Below are 20,166 nucleotides of genomic sequence, written 5' to 3' on the forward strand. Positions count from 1 at the left end.
TGGTATAGGAATATTATATGGAGCCATTCTTAAACCAAGATGCTCCAATACCTACATTACTTAAATTAGGATGTAAAACCGACTTTTACATCATCAGTCAATTGCTTATAGGAAACTCCCTCTAGACTATAGATGTGAGTTGAAACAAGTGTGGCAGTTTGCAGAAGGCATAGGAATGTAGGACCTGTTCAGTTATTAAATTACTGGGCACCACAAACTTTATGGCTGGGTTGACTGAATAGCACACAGTTCATTACTGGAAGCTTGAGCCAGATGGGATCCCATAGGCAGCCGCCTCCAGAGCTAAATTTAAGTCAAGAACTTTTCTGCAAAATGTAGTTACGGAAGAGGGCATGGCCTTTGTCCAAACTTGAGAATCTTTCTCTCTGTATCTTTTTCCTAGAGTTAGCAAGTCCATTCAGTATCTCAGTCTGCTAGAGGAAATTCAAGGACCATGAGAACTTCCAGGTCATGAGGACCAATTGACAGTTACTTGCACTGAAACCCTGGACAAGGCACTAAGCTTTCTTTCACTATGGACCCCAATTACGGATGGATAAAATTTAGATCATCTTGTTAATGGTCAGAGTAAGACGTAAAAAATGCTGCATCTAAAATTTAGATGCTCATTTTGAAAGGAGTAGCCTGGAATGCCACAGATCCTCAAACACCCAGGCCCTTTGCTGTCACATCAGAGCTCTTTATTCTTACATAATTTCACATTCACATATATGACTTACAAAAGCATCTGGGAGCATTTCTACTTTCTGATCTTCATGCCCTATCAGCATGATGTTTTATGCATATTGGATCAAAATGGGACCTTGATCAAGGACCCAGCAAACTAGACTGTAGCACAGAGCCAGAAAGCTTGTGTATCCCTGAGGCAGGACAATAAAGACTTATTGGTGTTTATGTCAATGAAGACAAACTTCTGATGGTGCCTATCAACCAAAATACATAAAAAATATTTTGACAAGATCAGTAACTGCACCATAGATGCTAACAGATACATTCATTTATTCTAGTAAGGAGAAAAAAACTGCCATGGCAGCCACAACTGGAGCCTCTACTGATTTTGTTTCCAATAATCCACTGTCATTCTCCAAGACCTATGAGAATGCAAAAGCCACACCAGCCTATTAATCACCAAATCTACGCCTTTCAGGAAGCAACCTTCAGGGCTGTAGTGCTCCTGTTCATTCCTTATTTTGGCAGGGAAAGAGAGTGCCAAACGGCCCTTCCTAAAATAATAGTCCTGACTTTATAGGGGTAAGTAAGAAATTGTGTGGGATCTGCCAGTTTCCTAAAATATCCCTTCCCACAATTCACTCAGGATCTGAGAAAATGACCCCAGGATAGTTCTGGGAGTCCCACTCAGCCAACCATGAAATAAACTCAGGTCAGAATTCAATTTATCACCTGGGCTTCATAATGATCCCCAACTCTAACCAGCTGACTACAGTGGAATTACAAGTCCCTAAGAATCAGTGATAACTTTGAGCCAATATCTAATATTTCCCAAGTTTAAGTGTTTCCCTTTCCTTAATGTACAAGTATTCAGGTTAACAACCGCCAGCCCCACTAGGAAAGACAAGGCAGAAGGCTGACAGTATGCCTGTGTAGTGTCACAGCAGGATCGTTCCTCACAGGTACTAGCCTCTCTTTCATTGGGTGATGCTGGGTCTGTGAACCCAAAATTCTCTAGCACTTTGGCTCCAGTGAGACCTCTGTTCACCAGACCTAGAATAGCTTTGGTCAAATAAATCAAGACACACCTTAATTGCTGTCTGTCTGTTTCATTCCTGGGGACCCCATGATTAATTAGCCACAGCCAGAGATTTCTGCTACTGAGGCCATTCCCTGATCCCTGAGTGTAGCATCTGGCTATTAAAACAATACCCACGGACTTCCCTGGTGGCACAGTGGTTAAGAATCCGACTGCCAGTGCAGGGGACACGGGTTCGAGCCCTGGTCCGGGAAGATCCCACATGCTGCGGAGCAACTAAGCCCGTGCGCCACAGCTACTGAGCCTGCGCTCTAGAGCCCGCAAGCCACAACTACTGAGCCCGTGTGCCACAACTACTGAAACCCATGCACCTAGAGCCCGTGCTCCGCAACAAAAGAAGCCACCGCAACGAGAAGTCCGCTCACTGCAACGAAGAGTAGCCCCTGCTCGCCACAACTAGAGAAAACCTGCACGCAGCAACGAAGACCCAACACAGCCAAAAATAAATAAATAGATAAATAAATAAATTTATATAAAAAAATAATAAAACAATACCCACTTTGCTTCAGACTGTTAACAGTCATCACCTGGGCCAGGCCTCAGCTGGCTTCTCACATCCCCCCTGAGATCAGGAATACCATTTTTATTATAGCTCCTTCCACAGTATTCCCAGCCCAGAAAAAAATAAAAAAAGAGCCAGCAAAGCACTTTTAAATATTTGGGTACTTCCTTTGTCACTGTATTTTTATTGGCAAAGGAGAGGAGTCTTCAGGACCCTGTCAGGATATAGGGGTGAGACACAAGATCCATTTAATCTACTTTCTTATTTCCCAAAGTCTTTAAATTCTTTTCTCTATGTTGTGCCCAGGACTTTCCAGTCTTTTATTTTACCAAAAGAGACTAACAGTGGGTTCCTATTCACTTTAGCAAACCCAGAAAAACTGTTAAAACTACAGTTAACTGCTTGAGTTACCACACTGAATGCAGCATGTCTTATGAATAAACTCATCATAATGAATACAGTTCATTCGTGTTCAGAAAAAAAAAACAACAAACCTTAGATTTCCAATAGTGGCTACACATTAAAATAAAATAATATGAAGATTTTTTTTAAAATGTGATGCTTATCACCTGCCCCCCTCCCCACTCTGCAACATTTCAATTAGAATCTCTGGGGTTAGACCAAGCATCCGTGTCATCTCAAAATTTCCCAAGTGATTTTGATCCACAGTGAGATTCAAGGACCACGGCTAGGTTCCTAATACCACTTATATGCTAACGATGTACATTTATAAATCCTTCTAAGACCTGTCATCTAAGCTTCAGCCCACCCAAAACAATATTTCTCTCTTTGACTCTTTCTCCAGTTGTTGAAGAATCTGGAGGCTTACACAATATAAAGGGGATTATCAAATATTAGAGCTTACCATATGCCAGGAGCTGTGCAAAAGTCAAAGTAAACAAATCAACCCTGGTCTCCACCTTCTTTGTGTAGACATTTGATTGCCTCTTATGGGGTTTCTTAATCTCAGCACTATTGATATTTTGAGCTGAATCATTCTTTGTTGTGGGTGACTGTCTTGTGCATGGCAAGGTATTTAGGAGCATTCTTAGCCTCTACCCACTCGATTCCAGTAGTATCCTACACCCTCTCCCATGAGACAAGCAAAAATGTCTCCAGGTATTGCCAAATGTCACCTGTGGGTCAAAATTGCTCTTGGTTGAGAACTATTGGTCTATGGTCATTTCTACATAAAAGTCTCACAAGAACTTACATTTTTAGCATGTTATATACTAAATATACTAATTTTCTCTTTATCGTTCCTAGACTTGGTTATTTGTACCATTATCAAGACTTCACCAGTCCAGAAATCTCTCTTTTCCAGGGCCATTACAATTGGTTCATTCAAATCACTATTCAAACAAAGTTTCAAATTGCTCTTAAGTGTTATGTTTCTAAGTCTCTTTTTAAAACGAAACCATCCTCTCCCCTCTTGCCCCTTTTTCCCCCATGCCTTTGCCTGGGTGAACAAATTGGTTGGTTCAGTTGTCCTATGGTATACTTGACATACTGGATTTGCCTGATTGTTTCCTTCTGATCTCATTCAGCTTGTTCCTCTATCTCTGTTTTACCAGTAAACTAGAAGTTACATCCAAAAGCTTGATTAGATTTGTATCCAACACTTTCGGTGCTGTACTTCATATTGTAGCACCTCAGTCAACACATAATGTATGGACTATGGCTTTTAGCTAAAGAGGTATCAGGGGGTGATGGCCTGATTCCACCATTATCGAGTTGATTTTTTTTGCATCATGTGAATATCTACTTAATTATAACTTTTCACATAATGGTTTAAGCATCTATTGATCTTATAGCCTCAGTCAATTATTTATTTAAGAGTTATAAATGGTCATTTTCTGGAGGTCCATTTTTGATACAACAATTTGTGATGACAAACCTCTAAAGTGGGTATGTCATGTGGTAGTTAGGTGTGTAAGTCTGAAGGCTGGGGTGAGAAAGATAAATTTAGAAGTCATCAGTATATGGGAAGACATTTAATATCCATAGGCTAGATGGGATCACTAAGAGAAGAGAGTAGATGGAGAAGAGGGTCCAGTAGCGAGCAATGAGTCACCCCAACTATTACAATTGGATGAAGAGAAGGTGCTAAAAGAGAGCTGAGAGGGGGGATCTACTTCTTTAATATCAATTCTCATAACTTTTCCCTCAGCATCTTCCCTGGACTATGGTAATTAACTACCACATGATCTCACTGCCTCTAGCTTTGCCTCTTCTAATTCATGTTCCACAGAGCTCTCTGATAAATTTTTCTAAAAGTTAAATCTATCAGATTAGTTTCCAGATTAAAATCCTTTAATAGCTCTACTTTGTCTTTAGGATAAAGCCCAAATGTATACTGAGATTCTTTCTGACATTTTTCTTTCCTACCTGCTCAGCCTTATATCTTACCAATCCCCATCCCTTACCTGTAAGCACCTCATGGCAGTTCCCCAAATATTCTAAGCTCTTTAATGTTTCTGTAACTTTTATTCAGCTTCTTTGTGGGATCATTTATTTCACTCGGTGAACACCTAACTCATAGTTTAGGACTGACCTAAAGGTAACTCACTTATTAAACCTTTGCTGACCCGTGAGGTAGAATTGACAACAATTATTCTGCCCACACTGTAGTGTGTGTGTGTGTGTGTGTGTGTGTGTGTGTCTCAAAATGTGACCTTAATTCACTACTCCACAAACTGAGCACAAATATGATCACATTTTATTTCCAGTTAATTACATAAAGTAGACCTTAAATGCCATACTAGGGGTAAAAAAGCATTTCCCTCTTTGATCGCTCCCTCAAATTTTCCAAGGTTCTACAGGTTTACATAAGCGAAAAAGAATAATCAGAAGGATATTCACTGTGTGACAGTCATTAGAGCTGTTCAAAAAAATCCTGTTCTTCTAAACATGTAGTGCAACGCTCCCCAACTTCTTGGCACCAGGGACCGGTTTCGTGGAAGACAATTTTTCCACTGACCGGTAGTGGGCATTGGGAGGGAGAATGGTTCAGGCGGTAACGCGAGCGATGGGGAGCGGAGGATGAAGTTTCGCTCACTCGTCCGCTGCTCACCTCCGGCTGTGCAGCCCGGTTCCTAACAGGTTGCTGCAGGCCTGCAGCCTGGAGGTTGGGGATCCCTGATGTAGTATACTGGCATATGCTTTTCTGTTCTCTTGAAGAAAGAAGTGTCCATCATTGGCTTTAGCCAATGAAATGTGAAATGACACGTTTCACTCCTTGTAGGAGCCTTTAAGTTCTGTTATTTGTCCTTACCTTCCCTCTGCTGCAGTGATTGTGCAAGCATGTGTTGAAATGGTCTTCATCAGCCCGGGTCCCTGGTGTGATAAGCATTTCAACCTGTGATGGAATGTAACATGAATAAGAAAGAAACTTTTTTTGTATTCAGCCACTGAGATTTTGGAATTATTTGCTCCAGGGTATAATATAGCCATTCAGGCGGACATATACACTAAGCAGGGAGAGTGGAGAGTCTGATAATTCTAGTAAGTAAGACCGGCAACCAAGCCTAGATGCTGAAGAGTCTTACTACACATTCCTGTAGAAAAGAGTTTTTCACCTTTGGCATATTTGACATTTTGGTCTGGAAAAATCTTTGTTGAAGGAGGCCATCCTATGTATTGTGAGATGTTTAATAACATCCCTGGCTTCCACCTACTAGGCGCCAGCGGTACCTGCCACCCCAAGTTGTAACAACCAAAATGTCTCCAAGCATTGCCAAATATGCCCTGGGGGTCAACATTGTTCCCCATGGAAAACCACTGCTTTAGACAATGTACATCTGCTTTTGATGCAACTTTTTACTCAGGCTGCTGTAGCTTTGAGAGAGAAATGTCACTTGGTCAGAGCTGAATTCTGCTAGCGTGTCTTTGATGGGTTCCCAAAGTCACAATTTTTAAGTCTTGGCTCTTACAAGACCACAAGACTCAAAACACCTCCCTGTGACAACCCCAGAAACACAGCTGGTTCAGATGTCTGCTTCCTGTGATCTTGGATCTACTATCCTTGGATATCAATACCATCAGGGATGGGGTAGCTATCACCTTTTGATCCTGAAAAAATATATCAGTATAATTTATATATGCCCTTTCTGAGACAATGGATGTACCAAGCTCTGTTTGGCCCAGCTGACATGATGGGATTCCAGAGAAGCTACACACTTCCCTTTGGGAAGGGAACTTCAGTGCATCAGAATAACTTGTCCTCTATGGAAATCTCTGTCACTAGGAAAGCGAGAGAAAAAAAAGCAATACAAGTTTAATTTTTGGTGGAACATCCTAATGACAATAATTATTTTTAACATTATTATTACTAATAATTGCTAACATCTATTGAGAGCTATGTACTAAGCCACGTTACTCATATCTCATTAATCCTCACAACAATTGTAAAGATAGATATTTTTTATTCCATATTTTCTAGCTAAGGAAATAGAAACACAGAGGTGTTATGTAACTTGCCCAAAGTTTACTGTACACTGGCAACTTTTAAAGTCTGGACTTAAATTCATTCTGTTTGATTGACTCTTAAAGATGCCCTGCTCTTAACTACTTACATTGAAAATGTAATCAAGTGAGAGTTCCATTTCTAGAAAAGAGGCAGGAAGACCCATTGGAGACCATTCCCCAGTGAAGCAATCACAGCTGGTGAAAATTATTAAAAAAATAAAAGCATTTAATGTCTCTGGGAATTGTCCTAAGGGAATACATTAAAGGAAGAAAGAGTTACTCAGAAAAATCTACTTGAGCTATGATTTGCTTGCTCTCTCTGTCCCAGCTTCCTAGCTCAGCATGATGGAATCTCTAGTTTGGACAGGTGTTACCAAGAAGATGGGGCTCCTTTTCCCCTCAGCTCACAGTCAAGGGATACGATATTTCACTGGGAGGGGCAGGCTACCAGCATTTCTTACTCCCGCCAGCTCTGAGCCGCAGACGCTAAATTCTGGCAAGTGTAGCTGAGAAGTCACAAGCTCCCTTCTTCCATCCAGCCCCCACTCATACGGTGGAGGTTATACCTTAGGCTCAGCATGGCCCAGGATATTGGCCCCTGATCACCTTCACCCCATCTTGCTTGTGGTGTGGAGGTCCCCTGCTGGGAACCAGAAAATGAAAAAAAAGATAAACAAATGACCAATAAGCACATGAAAAGATGCTCAATATCATTAGCCACAGGGGAAATGCAAATATACCACAATGAGATACCACTTCACACCCACTAAGAGGACTATAGCGGATAGGAATATAATAACAAGTGTTGGGGAGAATGTGGAGAAGTTGGAACCCTTATACACTGCTGGTGAGAATGTAAAATGGTACATTTTAGAAAATAGGCTAGTAGTTCTTTAAAAGGTTAAATATCTCTAGAATTGCCAAATGACTCAGCAATTCCACTTGGGTATATGCCTGAGAGAAATGAGAACATATATCTACATAAAATCTTATACATGTATGTTCATAGCAGCACTATGCTTAATGGTCAGAAATGGAAACAACCCAAGTGCCTATCAACTGATGACTGGGTAAATAAACAAAATGTAGCATATCCATACCATGGAATAATATTCAGCCCTAATTGAAGTACTCATGGATGCTACAGAATGGATAAACCTTGAAAAATTAGGTTAAGTGAAAGAAGCCGGCTACAAAAGACCACATATTGTATGATTCCATTTGTATGAAATGTCCAGAATAGGTAAATAGATGGAGACAGAAAGTGGGTTAGTGGTTTCCCAGGACTAGAGTTGGGAGTGGGAGAAATGAGTAGTAACTGCTAATAGGTATGGAATTGCACAATTCAAATTGGTGAGTTATATGTGAATTGTATCTCAATGAAGCTGTTATAAAATATAATCAAGTATTACAGCGTCTTCCTATACTAGATAGTGAATCCTTAAGAGGAGGAGCCATGTCTCATTCATCTATCTTCTTTATTTATCAGAGAGGCCTAGTGCAGAGGTGAAGAGTATGGATTTTGGAATTAGGACAGCCTGAGTTTTGTAGCCTTGGGGAAATTATTTTAGCTCCCTAAGCATCAGTTTCCTCAGCTGCATAATGGAAATGATAGAACCAACATCACAGAGTTTTCACAGGAGTTCATTGAGATAATGCATGAGAAACATTTACTGCAGTGCCTGGTACATAGTGAGTTCTCAAGAAATGTATGTCTCATTTATAGCAGGTGCTTGAAAAACGTATGTCGAAAGGACAAAAGGAAAGAAGGTAATATAATGTATGTGTGGGCAATGCGGTTTGGGGATAAGAGCTTGAAAAAACCTGAATATGTTTATGGTGTTGAATTTCATACTGCCAAGATGACTAGGAAGTTACTACATATTCTTGAGTTGGTGAATATAATAAAAACTTTTGAGAAGGAGTTTTAGAGCAATTGTGGAGAAGAATCCTTTAGAGAAGGGGGGTTATAGGCAATGAAGCAAACTAGAAGAAAACATGAATAGTAACTTTTGTCTGGAATCAAGAAGCCATTTCTCTCCAAGTCTCAGTTTACAAAGCTATAAAAGGTGGATAGTAATCCTTGTCCTGGCCACCTCACAGAATTACTGGAAAGCCCAGTTGAGATAACAGATATGAATGGGTTTTGAAAACTATGCAAATGAAAGTAATCCCCCTTATTAAATTATTAGTTCTTTACAAGAATAGCAGCTATCCTGTACATACATTTATTCAAACATTAATTGATGATTGCCACAGGTTGGATTCCCCATGAAGCAGATGCTGAGGAGAAAATTTATTAGGAGGAAGTTTATTAGGGAGTTGTCTGGGGATCAACACTTATGGGGGATGGAAGGAAGCCGGATTGGGTAGAGGGAGAAGTAGGAATGTAATTCGGGCACAAGAAGGCCTCAGCTGATTATAGGAGGAGCTCTGAAGCTGAGCTAGCCCTTCAGAGTGTCCCTCACTGTGGGGAGAGAGAGAGAGAGAAGGCTTTGGACCCCTATGTTAGCAATCATTAGATGGGTCGGTTTAAAATAAGTCACTACTTTGGGCCAGTCAGCTCACTTTTCAGCAGAGGGCAGTTCGCAGAAAAGGCTGACAGCTGAGAGACGGCCAGCCTTCTCAACAGGCTGAGGGATGTCAGTCAGTCCTGCAGGGAAATTTGGCTAGCACAGCACAGCACCCCAACAATGACAGAGTTATTGGTACTGGTATTGGTATTGGTATTGGTACTGGTATTGGTTATTGGAGAGTTGGTAGTCAATGGGTACAATCTACCAAAAGATCTCCAGTTTGGATAAATCAGGCCAGTGGTGTTGTTTTTGATCTGGTTATTTAATTGAGAAAAAAAGCCACACTTTTCTTTTTGCCTCAATGACTAAGATAATTCAGCTATGTCCATAATTGACAATTTCTAATAGAAAGACTTTTGGTAATCAGTACGACTGAGAAGGTAAGCAGTCAAAATATTTAAATGTAATCATTAGATCATTTTGGTTGCTAAAAGAAGAATTTCTTTTCATGGAATAAGTTTATTAGGAAGGTTTGGGACAGAGGAATTATTGATTACATCAAGTACATATTTATATTTTACTGCCATTAAGTTACTTTGATGTTAAAACATTGTACACAGAATAAACTTTAAAATCATTGGAACAGCAAAACAATGCAGATTTCAAAAATATTTTGATAATGAACCAAATACAGCAAGGCACATGGAAATTTGTTTGATTATATCATGAGAAAAATTAATTTACTTTTGACAGAAAGTCTTTTTCCAGACTTCTTACACAGTGAAAATATGCTGACATTTTTGTCCATTGGAATCATACATTGTAACTGCTATTTGAAAGATTTAAAAAGTTGGTTTAAAATTTATTTTTTCCCCTAAAGCTTAAAAACTTAACTCTTGAAAAACTTTTCACTTTTTAATGACTTTCTTTCCTTCTGATATTTTTAAATATCCAGAATTATTGGCCTTAGAAATAAGAGAGAGAAAGGTAAGAACACATTTATGTACAATAAAATGTTATTGAAATTCAGTATGGATTTGTTACTAGTCTGTAGTACCAGCTATTCTTAAAGGTATTCAATTTTATTACTCCTCAGTAAGAAGAAGCTGATAAAATGTCTGCAAACAGAAGTTCGGCAGAAAAAAAACTTTGATAAATAGATAAAATGAGTTATAATTGTTTATCCCAGGGTAGATGTTTCAGATTTGTTGAATGTGTTTATGTGCAGATTCTTAATCTGCATAGTATCACCTGGGCTTTATCACAGATGTACAGTGAAGAATAATAGTGGAGCCTCAGAGAAGTGGTCTTCATATTTTCAACTCAACTATCCCCCAGATTAAAAATTTTAATTGCACAGATTTCTGTTGACATCTAAAATTTTTCATTATAAGTTTAATTAGTTCCAAAGGATAAAATTTGGTATATTGTAAATATTGGACTTTCTACAATAAAGTTTTTACTTCACTCTTTTAAATGATGAAATGGAATCTAAATACCATAGCAATTTGCTACCCACTGTATTAGTTAAAATAATGCATGCTACATGCTAGTGTAACAAATGAGCCCCACAATTTCAGTGCCTTAACTATAATAAAGTTTATTTCTCTTCCATATGAAGTCAACTGGAAGACATTTCAGACACAGCTTATTTCTACCTCATGCCTCCATCATTCCTGAGGGCTTCAGAATCCTTTGATTCAAGCCAGTGGACAGGAAAAGAGAATGTTGAATCATGCATCGAAGGTTCCATTGACTACAACTCAGTCATTTGGCCACATCAAACAGCAAAAGAGGCTGGAAATGTATAGTTATAGACCCAGGAGAAAGAGGAAATGGGTTTGGTGAGCACACACAGTAGTCTCTACTGTAGTTTGCTCTTCTGATCGTCAAATATCCTTCTTCTTCTCAAACAAAAACATACCACTTCCCCCAAGTGGACAAGCCAAAGTTTCATCTGTCATTGCACTGGTCTCAAATTCCAGGATTTCTCAGTGGTACACATCCTCTCTCTTAGAATCTGGATTTAGATTCCTCTGGTCACTGTCACCACCCCTTCCCACCTCAACACACACACACACACACACACGCACACACACACACACGCACACACAATACAATGGTGGAGCCAGGACAGGATAAATATAATAAGTTTACCCATTTGGGAAAGGGAGTAGAAAATAAGATCAGTTACTGTTTTCGTAAAGGTTAGGAAATCTTGCAGGGTAGGTACTATAAGGAGCCCTACCCTGGCAACAGAAGACATTTCTTGATTGGGTTTTGATTCTGCTTTTCATGAAGAATTCCACTGTTCTCTGTGGCCTCTGGCTCTACAGATTCATTTTTATCCATTTTCACCTATAGTCACATCTCACATGGGTATGGCTTCATTTAGATGGCCTAAGGACTATGGGTTTTAGCTCAATATGTCCTATACAGTATATAAAGTTGTATTTGACAAAAATGAGGTTAGTTGAAATTTAATTAAATAAAACATAGCTAAGACTATTTGGCAGAGGGGTTATCTGTGGGGCTTTACCTTTGTTGGATGAACTTGTTTGCTTATCCAATGAGACTATTCAATTTTTATATTCTTCTGAGTTTACATCTGTTTTTCAGAGTCTCAGGACAGCTGAGGAAGAGAGTAAAATTTAGGTTGTGACTCCTACCAAATCACGTATACTACGGTGAGGGAAGATACTCTTTTTCAAAGAATTGAACAAATTTTAAATATAGAAAATACTTTTACACTATTACAATTTATATGAAACATACTAGTACAAAACTATAAATATATTTATATTAATGTATAAGTCTAGTGAATAATACTCTAAAGAGTCCTACAAACCTGTATGATTTCACCTTTTATCTTTGTCAGTCAGGTTTTCAAATGAAGTCCCAGCTATAAAACTTTGACTAGCCAACCTCGACATATGACACCTTTTCCTTTGTGCCTTTTTCCTTTCACGATGTCTTTTCCTTTGTAACTTTTTTAGGCTATAAAGGAAAATGAGATTAAAATGAATCTTCCTCAGATAGACTATTTGAAGATTATAACTATTTTACAAGAAACAATTTTATACACTTAAGAAGATTTTGAAGTATATTTTTTAAAGTCCTGCTAATTTTCTATAGTTACTTAAAATGTTTTTGTCATTTTGAAATAGCTATATATATGTATATAAAATTACCTTGAATTTTGGAATGATGCTATATAATCATTTCTGAATGATAAGCACCTACAGAAGGGAGATTATCTACATCTGGATTGATAAGGTTTATAGTGCATAATTTGAACATGAGCATCTTAAGGTTTTGGGGTATTCTTAATTCATCAAGCAAAATAATACTTATGTAACGATGTTTTGCTACAACTCTTTGTTGCTGCTCAACATAGACTGAACACAACCTTCATCTCCTGCTGCGATAATTGGTTCATAACTTTCCATCATTTCCTGAAAGCATTTATTGTCTACCTAAAAGTATACAAAATTAACTTCCTAATTGTTGACAAAACAGTAAAAACATCCAATTTCACTATTCCACTTTAGATTTCACAAACACATTCTTATTAGGGAGATAACTGACAATATGAATAAGATTTTCAAAGTAAGTTTATTTCAGGTTTATTATTCAGATAATCCAAACTTAATTGTGTGTAGTTTTTGTTTTTGAACCCCAAATTTCTTACAAATCCACTTTTAGAATTGCAAAGGACCTTAGAGATCATTAGGTGACTTATACAACGTCAAGCATTTGAACTGAAGTTTCTTGACTCTCTTTTCATTATACTGCGTTCCCTCCAACTCAATAGATGATTTTAAATCTGACAGCATTTACTTTTATAAAAATCTTTGTTAATGCCTTCTTTTTAAAAATTCGTGGTACTGTTAAGTAACTGGCTTTGCAAAGAAAAATAAAGAATCCTTTACCTTTAAAATTAATTATGCAAGTTTCTTCTCTTTCTCTTGACATTGATTTGCTCTTTTCATATACTGGGATTTCATATACACTTTTAATACACCAATATTTTATACACACATACATATGTATCTCTGTAATTTTAATGGCTTTTAGACATTTTATCATGTTATATAACTTGACTATTTCCAACTTATTGGACATTAGGTCATCTCTTGGTTCTATAAACTTTTTAAAATTACTTTTTGGGATATACTCCCATAAGTGGTACTTTCTCAAAAGAAAATAATTTTTATGGTTCCTGCTATGTATAAGTAGATTGCTTTTTCGAAACATTTTACGAATTACACATAACTAACAGCAATGGATGATTATATCTGTTTCCCCATAGACCTGCTAACATTGATGTTATATAATTAAGATTTTGAAGAATAAAGAGTGTTACTATTTCTTATTAAGATATTTGAAATGGTTTTATTTTGAAATGATATGTATAAAATCACTTCTGAATTTTAGAGTGATTTTAATTTATTTTTATTTAGTTATTTCTCAAAATTTTCTAAAATCAGCTATTTTCACATTATAGACAATTCATGTTATTTTACTTGCTTTGTCTATTGATAAAACAAGCAACATTAAATAGAAACCAAATTACAATTTTAATAAATTCTATCCTATCAGCAAAGGATTCTTTAAAGGAATGGCAAAAACCACAACCATATATTATTTATTTTTCAAAGCTGAAAGACATTTTCTGATGGAAAATATACTTATAATTTCATGGCTTCCTCATTCTATTTGTAGCATATCTCATTACTATATAAATCACACACAAATTTCCAAAATGTGAAATTGGTTCTTTATTCCTTCTTAAAATGTTACCTATTCATCTGATTTCTAATCCTTAATACTTTTATAGATGATATTCAGTTAGCCAATAAAATATAAATTAATTTTAGTATTCTTTGAAAGGAAATATCATCATGAAAAAATAGAAAATACAGGAAAACATACTATTATATCTTTGGAAGTACACGTATTTATAATAGATCTTTAGTCTGAAAATTTGTCATATAAAGTATGCATTTCATTAATAATGCGATACCAGTAAGGTTCAAATCTTTTTTGTTGTTGGGGGATGCGGGTTCACAGTGTTGCAGAAATGGAAAATGGCCCATCTCAACCATTCTCTTCTTTATTCTAACAGAATTCTAGGCAATGTATTTAGCTGAAAAACTGCATTTCCCAGACATTTTGCATATGGCATGGCCAATCTGACATAAGACTTGTTCAAATAAGCCTCTGGGAAAGCTATCATTGCCCTTCCATCTGATGATGGCTAGAGCTCCAGCAATGATCTTGGGACTATGGGAGAAAAGGCAAGAAAATTTCAGCTCCCTGGTATCAGAGCCAATTGGGATTAATCTTTCAGCTTTAAAAATATATATTTCTCTTTTTATAATTAAAATGATCTCTGTATTGAGGGTCATTTAAATATAGGCTTGACACTAATAAACTATGTTTATTCCTTGAGCTAATATCCTCTGAGCCTTAAATATGTGGCCAGCTAACTCTGAGCCTGGAACTGTAAAACATCTGTCTGAACAATTATCCATTTAATTAGTGCAATGACTTCAACTGGCTGCACAATAGAATCACATGTAAAAATGTAGACTTACTAAGTCTAAGGTAATGGTTTCAAACTTTAGCTTGTATCAGAATCCCTTGTTAAAACATAGATTTGTTAATCATATGCTTGTTAAAACATGGATTGTTGAGCTCGTCTCCCAAAATTAAGAGATTCAAGCAGGGCTGGGGCGACATGTTTCCAGGTGATGCCAATGCTGTTGGTCCAAGGACCACACTTTGAGAAACACTAGTCGAGGATACAACCTGGACACCTGTGTATTAAAATAGTTTAACATGATTATGATGGTTCAAAGCAGGATCAGAAACCCATAATTGAGAACTGGTAAGATTACAACTGTTCTCTCTCACCCGCTTTTGTTTCTCAGCTTCAGTTTTCCAGAATAAATGTGAGAGCTTTTTTATCTTCTCTGTGTATGCACTTTTCTATTGCTTTCCTTTCGGTTTCTTAGGGTAAATGGGGTTGACTAGCTTTAGGTCAAATTTTGAAATAAACAAACAGTCATTTTTCCCTTCAGGTTTTCTTTCTGCACCCTTCATGCTCCTCTTAACAACTACTCTTTCCTAGCGCTACGTATTTATTAGTCTCCTCCTTCCACAACCTCGACTCTGTGGCCTAAGTTTGCACCCCCTGTGAGTAGTTCTCCTCTATTCTGCCAGCCTTAACTGCAACACTCATTACCTGAGTTGCAATCTTTGTTAGGTGTTAGCTATTTGAGGACATTTCTTCCAGTTGTTCACCAAAAAATATGAGCTGTTAATCTCTCTATCAGTGGCTTTGGTGTGGGGAAAATGTTTCCAAGGAAGAGGCTCTCATTGTACTTTGCTGAAGAAGAGGGTTGTCTAATAACCTGGATTCTCCTTTTTTCACAGGAATTCAGGAGTCTTCAGAGACTTTTTTTTTTTAACATCTTTGTTGGAGTATAATTGCTTTACAATGGTGTGTTAGTTTCTGCTTTATAACAAAGTGAATCAGTTATACATATACATATGTTCCCATATCTCTTCCCTCTTGCGTCTCCCTCCCTCCCACCCTCCCTATCCCACCCCTCTAGGTGGTCACAAAGCACCGAGCTGATCTCCCTGTGCTATGCGGCTGCTTCCCACTAGCTATCTATTTTACATTTGGTAGTGTATATATGTCCATGCCACTCTCTCACCCTGTCACATCTCACCCCACCCCCTCCCCATATCCTCAAGTCCATTCTCTAGTAGGTCTGTGTCTTTATTCCCGTCTTGCCACTAGGTTCTTCATGACCTTTTTTTTTTTTTTTTCTCTTAGATTCCATATCAGAGACTTTTTTTGAATAATCCATTCACTTCCTATCCTTCTTTAGATGAGGACATCATCAATTTTCTCCTGATTCTAGCCCACCCCTGTAACCCATGAACACATTTAGCAGAATTAGCCCTTCAATGCTCCTTTTTTGACCTGACGTTGGGTTGTGGGTGTCATTGCTTCTCAACTTTACTGGCTGGATTGAAGCGGAAATTATTATTCTGGACTGCCCATGGATCTAGACTCTTTATTGGGCAAACCTACCTAACATGGGAATTTGCTTCCAGAGAGTTCGGATAGGGTTGTAGGAGCTAGGATATCCCTGCCATATATCACCTACCAAACTCTGGTCACATAACGAAGTCTTTATGGTTTATTTATCATGAACATGGTCTTCTCAAAGCTTTACACTTAAAAGTAATGCCAAAATTATTCACTACATCACCATTTATGAACTGCTTCTGCATGTTTGGATAGAAAAATAGGCAAGAGCAAACTGCTCTTTAAAGTTTATCAGTACTTTTTCTAATCCAAAGGCCTCCCCATAATTCTTAACTTTTTCGGCCTTTGTGTAGCATTCCAGACTGCTGACCGTGCCTTAGTCTTTTTTTTTTAAATTAGTTAAGCTGAAGTTTATATTTTTTCCAGTTTACTTTTTATTTGAATAAAGTATAGTTGACACACAATATTATATTAGTTTCAGGTGTATAACATAGTGGCTCGACTTTATGAAATGATCACCACAATAAGTCTAGCAACCATTTCTTACCACACAAAGTTATTACAATATTGTTGACTATAATCCCTATGCTATACATTACATCCCCATAACTTATTTATTTCATGACTGGAATTTGTACCTCTTAATCCCCTTCACCTATTTCATCAATTTCCCCACACCCCTCCCCTCTGGCAACCACCATTTTCTCCTCTGTATCTATAAGTTTCCTTCTGTTTTGTTATGTTTCTTTATTGTTGCTTTTTAGATTTCACACATAAATCATATGGTATTTGTCATTCTGTAACTTATTTCACTTAAAATAATACTCTCAAGGTCCTTCCATGTTGTTACAAATGGCAAGATTTCATTATTTTTTATGACTGAATAATATTCCATTGTGTATATATACCACATCTTCTTTATCCGTTCATCTATCAATGGACACTTAAGTTGCTTCCATGTCTTAACTATTATAAACAATAGTGAACATAGTGATGCATGTGTCTTTTCAAATTGGTGTTTTGGGTTTTGTGTGTGTGTGTGTGTGGGGGGGAATACCTAGTAGTGGAACTGCTAAACTGTATGGTAGTTATATTTTTAATTTTAAAAATTCTGTTTTTAAATTTAAAACTTTTAAAATTTAAAAATTCTGTTTCTCCATTCTGTTTTCCATAGTGGCTATGCCAATTTACTTTCCCACTAAGAGTGCACCAGGGTACGCTTTTCTCCACATCCTCATCAACAATTGTTATTTGCTGTCCTTTTTATAATAGCCATTCTGACAGGTGTGAGGTGATACCTCATTGTAATTTTGATATGCATTTCCCTGATGATTAGTGATATTGAGGATTATTTCATGGTCTGTTGGCCATCTGTTTGTTTTCTTTGGGAAAATGTCAGTTCAGGTCCTCTGCCCGTTTTTTAATTGGGTTGTTTGCTTTTTTGATGTTGAGTTGTATGAGTTCTTTGTATATTTTGGATGTTAAGCCCTTATTGGTTGTATTGTTTGCAAATACCTTCTCCCATTCACTAGGTGGCCTAATAATTTTGTTGATAGTTTTCTTCACTGTGCAAAAGCTTTTTAGTTTGATGTAGTCCCATTTGTTTATTTTTGCTTTTGTTTCCCTTGCCTGAGGAGACATATCAAAAGAATGGGGCTAAGACCAGTGTCAAAGAGTTTGTATTTCCCTCTAGGAGTATTATAGCTTCAGGTCTCACATTTAAGTCTTTAATCCATTTTGAATTTATTCCTGTGCATGATGTGAGAGAGTAGTACAGTTTGATACTTTTCACGTAGCTGTCTAGTTTTCCCAACACCATTTATTGAAGAGGCTGTCTTTTCCCTACTGCATTTTCTTGCCTCCTTTGTCATGGATTAATTGACCATATGTGTGTGAGTTTATTTCAGGCTGTCTATTCTGTTCCATTGATCTATGTGTCTGTTTTGTGCCAGCACTATACTGTTTTGATTACTGTAGCTCTGTAGTATAGTTTGAAATCAGGGAGCATTATACCTCCAGATTTGTTCTTCTTTCTCAAGATTGTTTTGGCTATTCAGGGTCTTTTATATTTCCATACAAATTTTAAAATTATTTGCTCTAGTTCTGTGAAAAATGCCATTGGTATATTTGATAGGGATTGCATTGAATCTATAGATTGCAACAATCCCAGAGGTCTCTTAAACTGTACTCATTTTTTAAAATTCTTTTTTTCTTTTTTCTGTTCAGCTGGGGTGATTTCCACCCCTCTATCTTCTAGTTCACTGACTAATCAATTCCTTTGTATCATCTAATCTACTGTTGAGTCCTTCTAGTGTATTTTAAAATTTCAGCTGGTGTATTCTTCAGCTCTGTTTAGTTCCTCTTTATATTTTCTAACTTTTTGTTTAATCTTCTCACTGTGTTCATCCATTCTTCTCCCCAGTTCATTGAGCATCTTTATAATCATTCCCTTGAACTTATTGGGTGGGTTGCTTATCTTCACTTCACTTAGTTCTTCTTCTGAGGTTTTGTCTTGTTTCTTTGTTTAAAACATATTCCTATCTCTCCTCATTTTACCCAATTTTCTGTGTTTATTTCTCCTGCTCTTGGAGAAATGGACTTATGTCAGAGATGTTTTATGGGGCCCAAAAGCTCATGCCCCTCTGTTTACCAGAGCTATATGGTCCAGGGGTGGACCCCTCTGTGGTGGTGGGGATGACTACCATGGGCACAATGGTAAGCAGGGTTGGCCTTAGGCCTGCTTGGCTGCCAGTGCCTGCCTTGTGTGGTAGCTGCTGGCCCACTGGTGGTCAGGGCTGGGTCTCTACACTGCTGACTGCTTGGCCCAGGGGGTGTGAGGACTGGTGCTGGCCCACTGGTGGATGCATAAGGTCCTGCACTAACAGGCTAGAGGGAGGACTCCAAGATGGTGCTTGCCAACACCAGCATCCTTGTGGTAGAACATGTTCCCCAAAATGGCTGCCACCAGCATCATTGTCCCCAGAGCAAGTCCCAGTTGCCTCTTGCCTCTCTGAGAGGCTCTCCAAGGTTAGCAAGTGGGTCTGACCAGGATTCTTTCAAATTACTATCTCTGTGTGGGAACTTAGAGCATGTGAGATTTTGTGTGCACCCTTTAAGAGCAGAGTCTCTGTTTCCTACACACCTCTGGCACTTTAATATGCACGCCCTGCTGGCTTTCAATGCCAGACGTTCTGGGGTTTCATCTTCCCAGTGCAGGACCCCTGGGCTGGGAGCTCAATGTGGGGCTTGGACCCCTTGTTCCTTGCAGAGAACCTCTGCAATTGTGATTATCTTCCCATTTGTCATTGATATCTACCCAGGAGTGTGTGTACTGACACATGGATATATCCCTCCTACTTGTCTCATTGTGGTTCCTTCTTTACATCTTTAGTTGTGGAAAATCTTTTCTGCCAGTCTTCACGTTGTTGTCATAAATAATTGCTCTGTAAATAGTTGCAACTTTTGTGTGCACATGGGAGGATATGAGCTCAGGGTCTTTCTACTCCACCATCTTTGCCATCAACCTAGAGGACTCTTAAATGGCTGTTCCTACTCCATTCTTCCTTAATGCTGGCATTTCCCAGCATTCTTCCCATATTTTTTCAGTACTCTCAAGCAACCTCTCCCTTATGATTCTCATTAATGTTAATGCTTGGCATCCTATTTTCTTCCATGCTGATGGGGACTGGGAGAAGAAACACCTGGGACAAAGCTGAAAATTTAGGCAATAAAATAGTGAAAGATGCTAATTGGAATGGTATAAGTATTTAAAATTTTAAGGCTAATAATCTCCTTTAAAATTTTTTTTAACATAACAGATAAG

Source organism: Balaenoptera borealis (genome assembly GCF_965194805.1).
Source record: "Balaenoptera borealis genome assembly, chromosome: 15".
NCBI classification, from domain to species: Eukaryota; Metazoa; Chordata; class Mammalia; order Artiodactyla; family Balaenopteridae; genus Balaenoptera; species Balaenoptera borealis.